The sequence below is a fragment of the Amphibalanus amphitrite genome, unplaced genomic scaffold (assembly GCF_019059575.1).
Source record: "Amphibalanus amphitrite isolate SeventyFive unplaced genomic scaffold, NRLGWU_Aamphi_draft 001586F_arrow, whole genome shotgun sequence".
Lineage (NCBI taxonomy): Eukaryota > Metazoa > Arthropoda > Thecostraca > Balanomorpha > Balanidae > Amphibalanus > Amphibalanus amphitrite.
In genome coordinates, this window is record NW_024883079.1 from 121,684 (window position 1) to 140,439 (window position 18,756).

General features: G+C 50.8%; 1 protein-coding gene across 2 annotated transcripts in view; it reads right to left on the minus strand.

Moving 5' to 3' along the window:
• LOC122374008 (proline-rich protein HaeIII subfamily 1-like) overlaps positions 1–16,020 on the minus strand; it is a 35,724-nt gene extending 19,704 nt beyond the window's left edge. For both annotated transcript variants that reach the window (XM_043352505.1, XM_043352504.1), the window contains exons 1-3: positions 15,648–16,020; positions 13,065–13,231; positions 12,534–12,645 (exon numbers count right to left, since the gene is read on the minus strand). The gene's annotated coding sequence lies outside the window, so the exon portion shown is untranslated. The remainder of the gene's footprint in view (positions 1–12,533; positions 12,646–13,064; positions 13,232–15,647) is intronic.
• Between the last annotated feature and the right edge of the window lie 2,736 nt (positions 16,021–18,756).

An 18,756-nucleotide genomic window follows, 5' to 3' on the forward strand; every position in this document is an offset into this window, starting at 1 on the left:
AACATTCGAGATTATTTACCTATAAAGGTATAAGTAAAAGCAAGTAGAGTTTACAATGATTGCTTATAAAAACTTGTACCTATCTACAATTAAACCACATTTTTCTTATACGATTGCCAGCATTTCAAAATTTACGTTTGTTGATAAAGATAGCGGTCCGAAGTGTCATCATTGTTGATGTGAAAGACAAGAAATAACTGTCACGATTTGTCAAGATGGATATCTACATTGTAAATTTAAGTTTAGTCAAATTTAATTATCACGCGTAGAGTGCGTGCAATGATCTCAAAGATAAGGCGAGCCTTGCATTAATGTTCTTCATATTTTTGGTGCCAGGACTGCTCTAGAGAAAAGCGGCTGTCATTCATAAATTTTGATGGTTTATGCATATGCACTTTTGAGTTTTTATTGTACCCGCACAACGGACACATGTAATAAAGAAATAAAGCCATTCATAAGTAGGGTCAGTGCACGGACGATGCAACTGACGCGTAAAATGTAGCACAGACTTAGGTGCAGACGGGATTTGAGTGAGTTAGAGCAGAAAGCAAAGAGCGTTAAAAAATCACAATAGTCTTACAAGTCTAACGAAAAAAACGGATTTAGAGCGCAACTGCAATTGAAATATGTGCCTTTATGTACACATATTGCCTCCAGCATATCGCACAACATTTCCGTTATAGCTTTCCAGACAGAATATATACTTTTGCTAGTTATGATCAAAACACGGGTAAAGTGACTCAAGGGTTTTAACTTCGTTCATTTTTAGCTTTGCCGGACTATATTTAGGTGGTGAAGGTTGATTTGTTGCTATGATAATATATCGTATATCGTCCAACCACCGTGAAACATCGATCCAAGGCCCTAAAACTGCCATCAATCCAGTAGCTTGACATAAAAGCCGCGACATTCAATTCATCACCGTTACCTACCTATGTTGCAAAAAAGTCTGAAGCGTTGAATTTCGTTTTTTATAACGGGAATGTATAGTCTAATGGACCAGTGGCGGATCCAGGGGGGGGCAAAATGGGCATTTGCCCGCCAAACGGCATGATTTTAACATTACGCCTATGGACGATGCATGGAAAGAATCGATAAATTGTTATGGTTTGCCCCCCCCCCCCCCCAAAAAAAAAACTCTGAGCTGGATCCGCCTCTGTAATGGACAGAATGGTCACCACATACATAATGCTACTGATTTAAAATTGATATCGGGATTTTTACTTCATTTTAATTTACACATTTTTTGATGGTCTTAATTACAAATTTAGTGACGAAAAATCACCATATTGGAATCACATTGAAGATCTTCTTAACATTTAACAGAAAGATGAACAGGATCATTCGTCAGTCAAAAATGCGTCATTCTGTATATGCAGTTTGTCATTTTCCTTCGTTTCATCGATTCACCACCCGATTCTATCGATCGTCTTTAGAAGCCATCCGATAAATGCGCACATCATGCATGAAACCGTCCCAGTCAGGGTCGTGTGAAACGCGCATTGGTCGGTGCTGATCTGGATGCGCCAAGTCACGCGTTGATGTAGGTCTGCTGAGGGCGACCAGGTGTATCGGGGCCGTATTCAGGCGCGGAGAGTACCACCATGACGCCAGTTTAGTCAGCTCTCCTCAGAGCCGTGGGAAGGCAGAGGAGGGAAGAGGGAGGGAGGAGGGGCAGAGTGGAGGGAGTCAGGGATATATGGAGCAGGAGGAGGCCGGATATTGCTCACCATTTTACATACTCTTATGCTAATGAGAAGAGTAAAACGAGAAACGAAGAAAAGAGGAAGGACACGAAAAGATAGGGCTTTAAAAAAGTTGGCCACCTTTCCACTTTTGTGCAATAAGCTGTCGATAAGATAGGGAGAATCGCTGTGCCACTCATTGAGGTTTCTGGCTAGTGCGCGGTGCCACGGTGAGACTAAAGCGTTTAGGTTGAAGTGCGGAGTATTGTATTCAGCAGCGGATTGTGGAGCTCGGTTTTCACTGTCGATTAAATCGATCCAACGCCACCATCTGGTATCGTCTTGCATAATTGCATAGCTGAACTTGGGCTAAAATGATAAATGATGGTAGATGCAACTTTGATGATAAATTATGAACAGGTTTCGTCATCTCCGGCGTAAATCCGTTTCGTCTCACCCTTCAGCCGTAAGTGCAGTCCGGATGGGATCTCATATGGCTTCGTTGAACGGCCCCGGAAAGGCGGCAACAGCGGATCACTTTCACGTGGCTGGAGTCCCGGTTCAGTTTCTATGTGAAACAAAAGCATGATGCCACACAAAGTGCGTAAGTTTCCCTACAGTGACTTCACGTTATCAACGCTTGCTGTTGACATCTGTAAGACCTAGTATCTAACCGTCCCCTACAAAACAAACGTTCGAACAAAGCCACCGCAGAGTGAAATCCTCACCACCAAAAACACTACCGCCCTTTTGTCCTTTTCTCTATGGCGCCTGTGTCGGTCGGGGTCCGTGACATCTGTTTGTCAACCTGCTGCCGCATTTCGCAAACCTGTGCGCGGCGCCAGCGGCGGCCGCGGTGGCTTCAGAGGTAGTGCCGCCGCGTCGCTACCGGCGTTCGGTGGCGAACCATCTGTCGTCGCTCGCCATGCATCCATTCATGCTCTGAGCCGCGAGGATTGTCCGGTTGGCTCGCACCGCCGCCAGCTGGATAGCGTTGGCTTGGCTCGCAGCGCCGTGGCCAGGTGTATTGTATCGCGAACCGTTGGCCAATTTATGCTCGGAGACGGAACGCGGACGTGGCCCGACCAATGGCCGCTGGCTGAAGCGCAGGGTGACGAGTGGAGACGAGATGATCGTTTAAAAGACGCAAAGGACATACGAGGGGAGGAGAAAGGCGAAGTAATCACTCTACTTGCGTGGAGGGTGGCAGCCCAAAAGGCACAAACAGCGCACTTTGTATCCTCATTGATACAGTTTTCTGCTAATAGACTGGCCTTCTATCATCTAGGATGTCGCCGAAGGGCTCGTGATTTGTATTATTCATGCCCCATTCGGATTTCCCGGCACAGATCTGCCAAGCACAGAAAAAACAAATATCGGTCACTAAATGAGATTCAATTTCAAAGCGATTAGAAATAGCACCTTTCGACCGCATCATTTGCAAAACAATTATACCTCAAACGCCTGCTAAGCGATGTATATGGAAACCGCCAAGTTCCTAATGCAATGGGCTGCCAAAAAATCATCCAGCTTTACCCTAGAATGCCAAAAGAAGGACCGCAACGTAGCGACTACTGCATTGCACCGAGTCTGTCAACATCGACATAAGCACAGGACAGGGCGAAACACCGTACCACGATCTTCTTGTCACGAGCGGAGTCGCGCCACGACCGCCACGCCACGAGCGGTGCTCCGCGCCGCGGCAGGGCGCACGGGTTGCCGCGCGGAACCAACGACGTTGTTACGCCCTGGAGCGGAAACGAGCCGTCGCCGCCAGGCACGGGGTTCGTGAGCGCAGCGCGGATGGCCCGGGAACCACGCCGGCACCGGTGGGGCGGAGCTGAGGTGAAGAACTGTAACGTAATTACTGCGACACACAGGTGGCGAGGAATGTGGTGACAAGGGAGGCGGCGCGGGCCGGGCTATGGTCCCAGACGCGCCGGCAGGTCTCACAGGTGAACAAAGAGTCCGGTCAATTCGCAGGAAGAAAGATAACGTCTCTTGGAGGGGAGGGGCTGGAAGGAGGGAGGGTCACAGACAGGGGAGGGAGGGTCAGCCTGAAGGTCACTGGAAATGAGCAAGGAGGGTGGAGAGTGTGATAGGATCAACAGACCTCATGACATCCGGAGTGATAAGAAGATATGTCCTGGGGAAGGGAGCAGGGAGAAGGGCAGGGCCCCCCCCCCTGCCCCCTGGGCGGCGACCACCACAGTGACAGCACGTCAGCAGCTCCAATGTCTGGGTCTATTTTTGTCTGTCTCCATGTGTCTCGGTTCTTCATATGGCACCTGCCCGTGTCAGTTTTCTGTCTCGCTTCTATTTATGTCTATCTACTCTTACAGCTGATGACCGTCCTTGCGCCTCCATTTCGCGTTGTTTTTGTTCGTCTCAATCTATGGGATATACGAACGATACGAATACCTTGCTCGGCCCGGTGTTTATTCCGTTTCTTGCATTTCTGTGCGTCGACTTTAAGTTCACCTGTCCCCTACACTTCTGCCCACCTTCACCTCTGTGCCCACCACAAGGTCGCCCACCATCTGCGCGCCATCCTCCTTCCGTACGCCATACATCTCCGCCTGATCTATTTTGTATGAACTGTCTGTCTGAGGGTCGGTGCCACGACCGCTCGGTGACCTCAGCTCGTCCCGCGGGGCGGCCACCGAGCCGCGCCCGCCAACTCGGTGGGAACGCACGGCTGTCGTTCTCAGCACTATGGTGCCCGGTCACAGCACCTGCTGCGCACCTCCCACTGCCCTGCGCCCTTCAGCGCGCTCCCAAAGTAACCTTGCCGCGGAGCATGCCGTCTGCCATCCACCGCGCTCTCCGTCGTACCGCCACATCACCGGACCTGTCAGACACTCCTCATCATCGCCCATCGGTTTGTCGAGTGCTCACCAAATCATCTCACGTCTGAGCCTCCCGCAATAACCTCACTGTCCATCACCTACATAGAAACCACCATTCTATCCACCTCACCACCCACCCTATCCGTCCACCGCGCTTCCGTTGTCTGCAATCTTCAACGTCTCAGCTCCACTGCAAGATAAATGCACTGGGCTAAGAGAACAAGCAACGTCTCGGCCATAGACTCTATTTGGGTCGGCACTTTGGACCGCCTCCATGCCGTGCGCCAGCCACATAACTGTCTCTCCACGGCCCGGGTGCGCACCACACCACTTCGGCGTGGGACGCGGCACCCGCGCTACAGTGCACAGTTGCCAGGCCAGGCTAGTTACGACGGGGCAGTCCCAGTTTTAAGGAGTCGTTCCGGGGCTGACTTTAGGTGGTGCTGCAGACTCTGAACGAGAGATATTTGAGCTCGTGTTTGAGTCAACAGGAGTGATCCCTTTCGAGTTACAGATGAATCCGCGATCGAAGGAGATTCGCGGTCGGGATTGATTTGTCGGAATTTGAGCAATAATTCATTCACACTCACAGCGTCTCGGCATGCTTTTTGACGTGCATGGTGAAGTGATTGTTTCCATTTCCTTCGTGTATTTGATGCCCAAGTTAAATGACAGTGTTTTCGGGATTTTATATTTGAAAAACAGCTGCAACTCGGAAGTGATGATACCGCAAGTCTGACCCAAAATACCTGCTACGCAGATGCACCGGCACAGGGCACTGAACCATGAAAACGCAGCTACACATCGATTTTTCATTTCCCGGTTCCATTTTCCTCGATTCACCCACCGTCGACCTGGTACCGTCACCGACCAGGAAGTTCAGAGGCGCACGAGCGCGCGTCCGATTTGGCGCGCTCGGTGCGCGGCGCGCGCTTCCTGGCGCGCGGCTAACGGCGCGCGCCAGCGGCGTCAGCTCACGCCCGGCCGCGGTCGAGCAGGCGCTCTTTTGAACCCGGACTGTCGGCGCGGCGGCACGGCACGGCGCCGACACCGTTAGGGCACGGCAGGAGTCGAGGAGCGCCTCCACCGCTGTCGACAGCCTCCTCCGTGTGGCACTCAACCGGCGCAGCGCCGACGGAAAAACGGCCGAGAGGGATCAGTCGAAAGAGTTGCACCATGCTGTTCCGGAAAATAACACTTGTGATGTTTGTCGGATTACGCCTCTGAGGAGGGGGTCTGGGCTGAAGCAGGGATAAGGAGACGTTAAAAGCTAAGACGATTCCGGCACCGACTACGGCTCCGCTCTGGAATAAAATATCCCGGCATCCTCTGCTCTGGCTTCCGGGAAAATGTGCCAACTCCGGCAGCTCTAGTTCAGAGAATATTGTATCGTGAGACGCACTACCTGTGCCTCCGGCTATGGCTCCGCATCCCTGTATGAATGTAAAGCTACGCACCTGTGTCGTATGACACAAACCCCAATCTATGTACGCACGCTGTGTACTGTGTGTTGTGTAGTGATGCAAATACGGATATTGCGTGTGGTTACGTTACACCTGTCTGAGAAGGTAGATGTGCGCGCGGGCGGTGTGGGCGGAGGCCCAGGGAGCGCGACTCGAAACGCGTGGGGGGGGGGGGGGGGTGATGTATGACAGGCCTTCAGGAGACGGACGGACCAGATGGGAATATGGAGAACAGGCCGCACCTGCGGACAATATGTAGATTTGAAGGCGCGAGAGGTGGCTTATTAAATACACTGAACAGTTCACTGATAATGTCACTGTAGTCCGTATAGTTTTTCACCGTCATGGGCTCAGCGATTGGATCGCGTAGGTACAATTCAAGCTAAAGTTGGAAAATTGCCTCTTTGTTTGCTGCTGAAACTTCTTCACTTCCTCGCATTTGGAGCTTTTAACATCTGTTTATGCAAGAGTATATTCACAGGACAAAAACCATTGATTTTTAGTGTTGCATGAGATTAGCTGCTAACACTTATTTTTACGGTCATAAGCTTTTAAAGGTCTTGTTCCAATCTTCAACCTCCAGTGCCCAGTGGTTAATCACCCTCCGCGGATGTCGTTTTTATCGCTCACTCACTCTCTTTTAGTTAAATGCTATAAAAAGCAATCGCAGCACGGTACCAAAATGTTAGCTCAGCCTCGCGGACCAATCCGTCACATCCACCACCGTATCACAAAATGGAAAGCGTTACCTATCAGTGCTGGAAAGGACGGCAGTGGACCGAACGATGGAGGGAAGCGACATAATAATTTACTGCACCAAGCTTAGATGATATCTAAATACACGGAAAAAACATGGTGCATACATTCGGTCGCATTTGTGATTTCTCTAAGATTACTCGGGGGACGATTCATGTTGCAATGAAAATCGCTGTGCCTGAGTTGTAATTTTTGTGTCTATTTTCAGGTGAATTGCAGTGATGACCTCCAAGCTGCGTCGACCAGCCCTCTTTGGCTATGACGGAGGACTGGGACCCGTGGTGGACCACTACTACCCTAGCAGGGTGAGTACTGAGTCTAAACGCGGGATGGAAGCGATAACCCAGTGCTCATGTCTCAGCCCTCAGTACCAGCATTAATGCAATTAAATAACCATCGGTTATAACCAGCGTAGGAAGACGGCTATTTCATGGAAGGTTTCGAAGTCCATTTACAACTTCAAAGCGCCGGCATGCATGATGCAAAACGTTGCACCATGCTGATTTGTTATTCATTTTATAATAAGAGATCAGGTAAGTCATCCCTTCCCGCAAGCTTATGAGAGCAGGTTGTTTTCATAGCGCAATAGTTTCCGAAACTTGTGTGTCTTCACCTGGATATTCTCTCACGACTCATTAAAATCCTATCCATTGAAATATGTGCCTTCAAGCTCAACTCCTTCGTACGGCCCATATATCTATAGACTAAAGAGAACGGCCCATCCCTAAGGCCTCCGCTTGCCGATGGTAGCTCGCCTTTACACAGCCGGTTGACGACCAGCCGCCTCGTCTCCGGAGCGTCACGAACGGCGCGGTAGCGGGCCGGCCGGGTGAACCGATCGTGTCCGTCTCAGGTGGCCGGCAGACCGGGCCCGACCGTCGGAGGGGAGGCTGTTCAACAACCGGTGTCGGTGTGAATGTGAACAACAGTGAACGTGCAGGCAGCAAGCAGCGATAGATGCGGGGCTTGTGTAACAGTCGCAAAACAAAAAAAAAAAGTGCAGGAATTTTTAGAAAACTTTCTTGGAAGAGCTGGCACTTGTTTGCATTGGCTCCCGAATGGATCAATGCAGTCGATGTTCAGTTTAATTTCATATATTAGGTACTGCTAAGAAGCTGATCATGAAAGCCATTTTTGCCACTGAAAACACACAAAAATTCATTCGAATTATTCAAATAGGTTCTTTCCTAATATTTTGATGACAATCAAATGACAACAAATGGTTAGACGAGGGAGTGAAGGTGCTGATCATTTGAGGGCATTTCTGTTTAGGTAAATGGTCTTCCTATAAGTATCACTTTCTCGCGTTGTGATTTTTCGTCTCGATCGTTAGCGGTTTGGACGCCAATATTTCGGTCACGAGGTGCCATTAGCCGGTCAGAGGCTGTGACCTGAACGTCACGACAGTGCACAGCACACCCGTTTGTCACCAGCTCCTCTCAACTGAGTGTGAAAATAGACATGAACTGACAAAGATGAACTGAAAGGGAGCACGCTGAAGTGCGCTCTTCAATATGATGTGATATAGCACCGATGCCCTATGTCCGATATTCTGTGTTTACCTTTACACTTTCCTATTATATTACACCTTTTTCTGTTCTGATATATCCTGTTTACTTTTACGTTTCACCTATCAATTTGCTTTTAAAACATACATATTTCACATCCTGTCCTTTCTAAAACCTCAGCATCACCCACCACTCACTGCCACCTCACAAACTAAACCAAACCACCTTTACTGCCGCCAGTGTTGATAGGCATATCATAAATAAAATCTCAATTTAGTTCCTATCATCAGCGGTGCCCGTTTCACTTCGCTCCGGTGACCTACAACAAAGTGGTAGTCGGCCGCGAAAGTGGCCACCGCCCGCGCGCTGAATATTACATGTGCTCCCTTTATCTCTGAAACAATGAACACATGCATTTAGCACGCGGCCAACTATGTATTCCGCGCGTTTGCGGCCCTTGTTTCGAGTGGTGAACACACCCATGCTATCAGTTCCACCCCCAGTGGCCGAGGGATAGCAATGGGGCTCTCTATCCTCCAGTCCGCCTCTGTCTATGCTTTGGCTGGAGAGAGGAGAGGCACCGAGAGAGAGAGAGAGAGAGAGAGAGAGAGAGAGAGAGAGAGAGAGAGAGAGAGAGAGAGAGAGAGAGAGAGAGAGAGGGAGGGAGAGTATTTGATAACGGGTTACCTTCGAAAGACTTGAACTAAAAACAAGCAGCTATCACCAAACGTGACTGCACGATTATATGATACCTACCGGCAGAAAGACCGTCACACAAGCGTTCCTTCGATGACTATTTGTTAGTTTTGGTGAAGGTCACAGCGTAGGAGTGTGTTAATATTCCCTGATAGATTTTTCTGACTATGAGCGATCGGAGATTCAGAGAGATGCTGTCCTTTTGTCAGAAAAGACTATTTTGAATACTGTCTGCATGTTTCCCTGTTAATTACGTGGTCCGGAACAACTTGGATGAGGGCGTGACAGCTTATTATGCGGCGTCCTTTGAGTGGGGAAGAGGATAGAGGGAATGAAGAGCACGTGAGAGAGGAGGGGATGGAGTGGAAGGAACGAGAGGAGGTACAAGAGACGGATAGATTGAGAGAGAGGAGAGAGAGAGAGAGAGAGAGAGAGAGAGAGAGAGAGAGAGAGAGAGAGAGAGAGAGAGAGAGAAAGAGAGAAAGAGAAAAAAGAGAAAAGAGAAGAGAGAAGAGAGAGAGAGAGGGGGAGAGAGAGAAAGAGAGAAAGAGAGAAAGAGAAGAGAGAGAGAGAGAGAGAGAGAGAGAGAGAGAGAGAGAGAGAGAGAGAGAGAGAGAGAGAAAGAGAGAAAGAGAGAAAGAGAGAAGAGAGAAAGAGCAGAAATGGGGATGATGCATAACTGTAAGAAAATATGAAAGAATGCAAAAGGGACGAAAAAAGAGGGTTCCAACTATCTATGAAGCGAATAGCTCCCAAGCCTGCCTGGTGACACCACTCCGCTCCACCCCACTAACGCGACATGAGCCTCGGGGCACACTCCGGTACACGCAGCAGATGGTGCGCGGTGCCGTCACGTAATCCAATCGGCCTCCACGAACACCCTGGCTCACTGGACAGCCTGCCGAGCTAACCGGGCTGATTGGCGAACGAAGACTGCCACCTGCCACCCATCGGATCATCACGGTCCATTCAGAGCTACTACTCCGACAGACCCCCGTCCGGTGCCGGTGATCGCCGGCCAGTCATTCCCCTCCCCGGGTCCAGCATTGTTTTCACGTGGTTAAACTCGACTCAGAGAAGCGAAAGTGCCGGGGAGTGATTTCGTTTACGAGCACAGAGGTGGCTAATGATACGTGTTTTCCCCACTGAGCGGAAGCCGTGGGGACAGCAGACGCAGGGGACGAGTCATATGAAGGTTTGGTTCACAGAGTGCACTGTCGGTAAAAGGGAAAGTATCGGTAAACGACGAAATGTCTAAGAGAGGGGAGGAGAGAGACATAGACAGAAAGAGAGAGGGAGAGAGAGAGAGAGAGAGAGAGGGAGAGAGAGGTTCAGAAAAAGAAAGATGACTAATGGCACGCACATCCATGGCCGCTTGAGTAAAATCCCTAAAGTAAAGGCTACATGTCTTGGCCTTATCGATCTGTCTGCATCGATGGCAGTATGGCTACCACTTGCTCAATTGGTAGAAGTAACTATCCGCCATCCAGTCACCCTGGGACCATGTGGTGACCACTGAGGCATCCATCGGTCAGTCCCCGGTCAGCAGAGGGCAGGGGTCAGGTCTGGGCCCGTCGACCGGCCGCGGGAGCCACTGCCGCTCCTGGGAGCTCCTGGTCCACCACTGGACGGTCCCATGACCTGCACTGACCCATCGTAACCTCGAGGATGTCCGTGACCCCAGTGGCTCCACTGATCGCCCGGACCGGGCAGACGTTGTGATAGCCGTGTGACCCCGTGTGATTGACGGGGACCGTGGTGGCGCTGTGACCTCTGAGTGGTCCCGGCGGACCACCGTGGGACCACCGTGGGACCATCGTGACCTCCAGAGGTCACTGACCGGGTCGGAGTGCCGTCCTGCTGCTGACGTCTCACACAGTATGACCGCTCCACGCCCAGCAATGATGGTCATAAGACAGAAGGCAGTAAGGGTAATTGAAGGTCTGTTTAATTTCTTTCTATACCGTCCACCGATCCAGCCTACGGACCTAGCATCTTTTAAAATCATCTCTAATAATTCTCCGTCTGCACGCCGCAAAATTCCTTCTGTCGTTCCACAAACCGACCTCCTATTAAACAAATTGCCTTCTTGCCCACTGACTGGCTAGAACTTCCTTCTTTTACCGTCCCGTAGTCCTTCCGTAAAAAAAATAATTTTAACCCTCGCCCTGGCAGGGGGGGGGGGGGTCGATGCGACCCCCCCTAAGGTTTTTCGAAGATAGCGTAAAAACGGCGGCGCACAGCGCCGCCAAATTTGGCACAGCCTATGGGGCAACCTTTTTACATATGACCTGAAAATTTCAGGTCCGGGTGACCTTGGGTCAGGTCACCAGGTCAGAAAAAACGGTACAAGGTCATGGTCAAATTTCAATTTCTTTTTGCACCTGTCCAACTCACAGTTTTGCACTGATTTCCTTCAAACTTTCAGGATGTGCTAAGTTCAACCGATTTGTATAACATATAGTTCGGGTTTTTTGAGGTCACTGACCTGAGGTCAGTTAGAGGTCATTACGTCGTAATGTTAAGCCTATGGGAAAATACTAAATTCGGAAAAAAAACTGGAGATATCCGCTTCGTTCTATCACTTTTGTGCTTTGAAACCACAGTACTTAACAGCAGGTCACTTGGTGCTTCTTTGTTTGGTGTACTTATCCATGGGTCAGGTCAAATGAGGTCAACTGAGGTCAAATGACGTTTTTGCCAATAACTTGGCACATAATGCTGCTAGAGCTTAAAAAAATGATATCATTGTGTTCCTGGTGATCAGCCGAATCGAATGATATGCGATATGATGCAATTTGGTTAACTTTAACTTAATTTATTAATTTAAGTTTACTTAAAATTTAAGAAAAACTTTAAGTACACTTAAAGCTAAAAGCTAAAAAGTATATCATTCGACGAGCCTTGACGTGCTGAGTTCACTGATGCTTTTCTTTTGCTCTATCTTAATTAGATCAAAAGTTATAAGCGAAAAACTTTTGACCTGTTTTTAGCGAAATTTTTACATCTATACCCCCCAAAACCCCTCTAAATATTGACCTAGAGCAAACCAAATTTGCACAGGGGCGAGAACTCCAGGGGGCCCACCTACCTACCAAATTGGTGTTTCTAGGTGCCATAGGAGCCAATCGCGAGGGGGGGGCGGTCGCATCGACCCCCCCCCCCTGCCAGGCCGTGTTATGAAAAATGCCCTGCCAGGGCGAGGGTTAAAAAACAACAGTCCCCATTGCCCTACCATCGCGTCTCCGTAAGCCCATCGCATCCCAATCCAACCGATCCCGCTCCAATATGAGACGACCAACAACGAGCGCCGCACTGGCCGACGCGTCCGGAATGAGTTCAATAACTGGAGGTCCGTCCAGCGCCCCGCCGCGGTGCGGCCGTCCATATACCCCGTGAGCGAGCCAGGCAGCATCCCAGCGACCTTCTCCGAAATTGTCCTGGCCCTGCGACCAGCTGTAATTGGTGTTCAGGGTTCCTGTGGCCACTGAGAGTTCCGCCAGCTCTGGGGCACACTATCAGATTGGGTTAGGGAGCACTTTCCCTGCTGGGGGAGGGATAGGGGTCAGCACTGACCTTTAGTGCCCGGACTAGGCGAGGTGGCCGGTGCATGAATAATCTCCTTGAGTGGTCGCTCCAGGGTCTTCTGGTGTTCGTCCCCCTTCTGGCGCTGGCTTTATCGGTGTGCCTGGAGGCGAGTCCGTGGCGTTAGTTTATTGATGGTGGGTGGCGCGGGCGTCACTCAAATTAGGGGATAGTGTGCGGATGCGTAACGTGAGAGGATGCCGTAAAGGCTAATTTCGTTTTTAAATGTTTCAGACATAAGTGAACCTCCGGTCAGATTCCCGGAAACTTCATTGCACTCAAAACAAAGATAAGTTATTCTAAAAACAAGCCCTGCACTATTCCTATATAGGTACTAATTTTTTTTTAAGTCAAAGCTTATAAACTTCTTGAGCTCAGCTTGAGCTATTCTAGTTATCTCCCAGAATTTGCTAATTATTCATCCAGCTATCCCATTTTAGTCTGATAAAGTACACATGACCAGCTTCTCCGCCTCCCGTCTCCCCTCCTCCCCCCCCCCCCCGGGACGCTGCGGCCACCCACTTGAGGTTGTGCAGCTCGGCGGCATGCTGGCTCTGCGATCCCCACTGAGTGAGCTCGAACTGAGCGCGGCTGCCGCGCAGAGTGCCGCTCACAAACTGTGTGTGAGAGGTGAACAGACACCGGTAGTCGTCCGGCGGGCCGCAGTCGAACAGGAAGCAGCTACCCGTCTGGAAAGATAGAGAGGAACACAATGGGGCAGGTTAGTCAGTGGTGGGAAGTAGGCTTCTCATATGATTAAATCACTGCTGTTTACCACCGTTCCTCTGACCAGATTGAAACTCTTCCGGCTTCCGGCATTGCAGAATGCAGGTCGACCACTCTGCCGAAATTTCAACTCGTTCTCAACATCCATAACCAACAGGCCGCCCCTTGCTTTCCAGCCAACAACGCCCCTTCGACCCTTCTGAACAGACATCGACCCTCCGTCATTCCCCCACATAGGTGGTGCTCTGACCCTGCCAGGGTCCCATCCCTCCTGTATCAAATAGCCAGCGCGGCCGCGGGCAGTCAACAACGTCCAATCACGTTGACCTTTGACCTTTGATGGAACAGCCCAGCATGGTCCCCAGTCGGACCGGCGTGGATGGACGCGCGGCTGTTGGCTGGCCGCTACCGCATGGGGGTGACCTCCGATGACCCCATGACCTCTAACCAACCTCAACTGGTGACCGCGCAGTGACCTCTGGTATTCGTCACTGGCATGGTGGACCATTGGCCAGGGGACTGCACGTGTGTGTGACCTGTATGAAATGATGCGACAGTGCTGACCTTCCCGCTCCCAGAGGTCCTTGAAATGCATTAGCCGCTGGCGGCGGCGCCGACCTCTCGGGAGCGAGGCTCACGTGAGCGACAGGTCATTACCGGGGGCGACGTTTGAGCGGTCTGCCGCGAACGGAGTCCGAAACTGATATCCAGATACGACGGACTTCTGGTGGAGCTATTCGTGAGAAAGATGGCACATTATTAGATCATAAACCAGAAGCGTCAAATAGCCATGTAAGTGCTTTCTGCTTACTTGTGGGCTTGCGCATAAGGAACGCATAAGATATGTTCCTCCTGTAGGCATGTTGTCGCGCCTGAGTCATTTGGTCACTCTCACTACGGTCCTCGGCCTGACAGTCGTTTTCGGGTCATAAAGCTAATCGAGCGGTTTGTATGCAGCATTTTATCTGGGAAATCTTTTAATTATCAGCCGCATTTACTTCGACGTAGTGACGTTGCAATTTGAAGGTTGAGCCTTGAGGTCAAAAGCAGGTAAGGGTAGTTTTTTTTTTCACAAGTAATGCACCCGTTCCTTGTTGTTGTGGACGGTCACGGTCATATCTTTTAGAGACCCCAAGCAACGGCTTGCTGTGCGCACGGTTACACATAAGGAAAACTGCATGCGATAACTCATTTAATCACATTCGCTGCGTTTCTCTTTTCCATCAGAACACACCTCCCAACGTTTTTGTTTTTCGTTCCGTTCCATCCAGCCGTTCTCCGCGCTGCGTCTGATCCATCCCTGTCTCTGCGACGGTCACTGCCGCGCCTTCCAACAACTGGCACCTTCCCACGCTGGCTGCAACCCCACAAAAAGCACATCTACTCTTCTCCCTCCCTCCCTCCTCTCTCCCTCTCCCTCCCTCCCTCCCTCCTCTCTCTCTCTCCATCCCTCTCTCTCCTCTCTCTCTCTCTCTCTCTCTCTCTCTCTCTCTCTCTCTCTCTCTCTCTCCTCTCTCAGGACAGCCGTCCTTCCATCAAGCCATCTGAGGCCTGAGCCTTTGGTTCCTTATCTGCCGCATTCAATCCCACCAAAAACCACCAAAGCCTCTTGAGCCCCGATTACAGTCACGGTGCAACGGTAAGGACTAAGGCTGGCAAACCATAAAAATCGTATCAGACTTCTTGGATGGCATGTGCACGGCAGACTGTCAAGCACTTACTCGTGTATATGCTGCAGAAATAGCTCAATAAAAAAAAACATGAGCAGTCAGCCACCAGCCTCGGCGCTTTCCAATAACTACAAATAGCGATTCTGCAGTCGCTAAACGATTCCTCGCCACCTCAGAACTCGATCGGGGTCATTTGAGTTGACCTGACTCTCTCTGACTCTCTCCGTGACCGGAGGCGCGTGAGTCGTGAGTTCGTGAAGTGTCGACTCAGTGAGCCGTGAATTTACTCACGCACAGCGGCAATGGGAGCGGGCTGCGCTGACGGCGTGGGACTCCTGAGCCCATTTGGTGTGGGGTGGGGTGGGGTGGGGAGATGGGAGGGGGCTATATGAGCTCCATGGTGCAGTCACCGAGTTAAACAGAAATCAAATCGGCAAAACAGCAGTGGCATTTAGTATGACAAAAAGATCGCATCGAGGTACAAATATCTACGCGGGTTAATGTTAAAAAAGTTTCTGCGACGCTTGTTATTGTCAAGTGCTCAGGCATGCAAAGTAACCTCTATGTAAGCTACATACTAGCCGGGAAGGTATCCATGAACTAAGCTCATTGACCCTTCATGACGATAAATCACTACAAAAGTTACTCTCTGGGCGCAGATCTCCCAACAATGTCCTCCCACCGTTGAAGACCCGTTCACATTGCTCACCTTTTGGTCGTAGATGGCGGCGTTGCAGTGCGCTCGGTCACAGCACGCCTCCAGGCAGTGTGACGTCTCCGTTACCTCCGTGTTATTTAGGAAAGTGGCTCCACGCCGGCGCGAGTCCACCGTTCGGATGATGGTGCCGTCGCGGATGAGGAAGTCTTCCTGACAGTCGGAGGACCGGCTCACCCCTCCGGCCAGGCCGGGGAGGAGGCAGGTCACCACCGCCAGCGCCCGCACCGCCGCCGCCGCCGCCATGGTCGGCATTGGTGCGGCGGCCGCAGCTGACCGACCCGGCGTGGCGTCGGTACCGTCGTCGGCGGCGGCGGCGGCGCGGCGGTGGTTCGATCGATGCTGGATCGACGAGGCTGGCTGGAGCCTGCGGGGTGGGGGGGGAGGGGAGGGTGCGGGTGGGAGAAGGACTCGGGAAATTTCAGCCACCGTCAGCAGCGAGGAAGAATATTGTGAACGAGGAAAGTAGCTGAAGGAAGATGAGTGAGAACAACAAAAAATGAATAACAAATTCTAGTTACTGGAAGGGAAATATCGAGAATGTTTCGTTGACTGTCCTCGTTTGTCGGATGTAATACTCCGCCTTGAAGTATGCAGCATCCCTATTTTTACCGCGAAGAGATAGACAAACAATGCATCCTGCAACAATGGCTACAACGAGCTCTTTACCGCCCAGAGACTGCTGTTTCAAGTGTTTCAGGACATGTGAAGGCCCCGACATACTACATAACAACATACATACTACATAACATCCTCTTCATAACAAATCCATATCCGAAGGCGCCATAGCAACATACACCGACGAGCTGGTGTGTCAAGCCTGAGATGCGTCAGATATTGTTCAATCAAACGGCACCCTGAAACAAAAACCGTGCTGATGCACATTTCTGGATTCATTTGCAATGTTAGGCAAAAAGCATCCTGTAATGACGAGCAAAGGTGCAGTAATTGCACATTTAACAAACCCGGATGATTATCAGCACATTCGTTTAGACTGTATCGAATGACCTAATGCCATAAAATTGCAGTGAGGAAGTTTAAAGCCGCACTTTTTTTGCAAAAAAGCCCACGGATAGCCTGGCGCAGTTAAAAACACGGATGATGCATGAATGACACATTAATAGCTCGACGCATACAAATGTATAATGATGCACCTAATTATGCAAATGAGAGGGAATTGTAGACATTGCGTCCCTGCATATCCCTGCCCTATAATTTGCCTAACGTCTATAACAAATCTCAGCCCCGCCCGTGAGACGAGGTTAATCTTTGCCGACGGTTCAGTGCCCCAGGAGCGTCATTAACCTGTTAATGAGGCGCAACGTGACAGGCACGTCTTTACTTCTCCACTCCGAGCATAACTCTTTGAGGATGTATGCTGTGATGCCTAGCATCTCTTGCGTCACTCCATCTCCCTGCGGAAGACCGTGGCACGCATTTAAATTCCCTCTCAGAATGCGCAATTTTTTTTCTCTCCCAAACTTTCAGTGCGCCTGCATTGCAGTACCTTCCCCAGCCCCCGCACGGTAGCGGCAGTCCATTCACGGTCCGCCGAGCCGGTCTGACAGGAGAAGGAAGTGAACAATATTACGGAGCCTTGCAGGAGGCCGCGGCGAGCTCGGTATGCTGCGCAGCTCCCGGGCCGTGCTGGGGCGTGGTGGGGGGAGGGACCGTGCACCCCCGCCGCCCCGCCCGCCGCTGATCCCACCACCAATGTCACACGGCCCGGGAGGCAGCCAGCCGTGACCGGTGACGCCCCTGACGCAGGCGGCGCCAGGAGCGTCACGCATGGGGTGATAGTCCCGGGACCGTCTTGGAGCAGGGCAGGTGTCTAAATTGACCAGAAACCATCAGGGTAGGTCGCTAGACCCTCACCGTCTCAGCTCAGCTCATAAGGAACACCGCGCGAGTTCTCCCCGCCCAGAGAGCTGGACGCGAGCTCGGTACGCCTCTGGATCCGTCACGCTCATCCACGGCCGAATAGTGGCCGAGTTGTGGCGTACCATGCGCGGCCACAGCTGGGAATGTGGCCGTCAGTCGACACAGAGCTGTGACAGCCTCAGCTCGCCGCCGTGGAGCTGCAGCCAGCTCGGACAGAGCTGCGGGCGGCCCAGCGGTACCGTCGGACCGTGTGTGCGTGTGTGCGTGAGTGTGCGTGACGGTCATAGCTGGACGGGAGCGTCGAAACCGAGCGGGAGCTGCTGGTAGTGGCGGTCGAAACGTGAGTGTGTGGGTTAACCTCAACCTCAACCCCAATCCATAAAAGAAGCCTTTGGAAGACGTTTCCTGATACAAATATTCGATATATGTAGTTACAGAAGAGAAGCTCGATTTACTCAAGGCCCTATACATCTACCTTTTAAAGGTAGAATATGACCTTCTTTACATTAAAGCGTTGAGCATTGAATGTTGCTCGAAGCTGGCGAGGATGCGGAGGATCAAATTTACGGTCTTATCGAAGAGCATTAATATAATGATTAGTTTGATTTGCGATACCTATAAGCGAGCAAAAGACCATTTACGAATTGTGCTTCCGTACTCCTAGGGTTTTTTTGTGCCGTCTTTTGTCTGATACCATTGTAACCAATTATATCTTTTAATTGTAAATGAGGGTAATTTATTCAAAATAGATCTAAGTCGTATCATCTCGGCATGTAACTTTGTATGGGTGACCATCTATCGATAGGAAATGATTTTATTTCCATAAGAAAGTTTCAATCAGCAGCGTTCACTTTCACACCTAACCTATTTTGGCACCGACAATATGCGACTGAAGTCATCAATTTAGAAAACGCACACTTTCTCACCGAATTAGCTGGTAATGAAGGCACGGCACATCACGCGGTGGACTGGCCTGAATCCACCTATGATGGATCGCTGAGTCCTCTCCATGTTCCCGAGTTAACCACACAGGACGGTGGTACTTTAATGGAGGGTTCACACGCCGAACGGCGCTAGAGTTCCCAGCTGAATTCGCCACTCTGGTAGTGGCACGCGTCCGGGTAGACGTGATTCGGTACCGTGCCGCCGACCTAGGATGTACCCTCATCAGTCATCAGTCCGCAGTTACATGCAGTACATATGTGGCACACGTCTCAGTGAT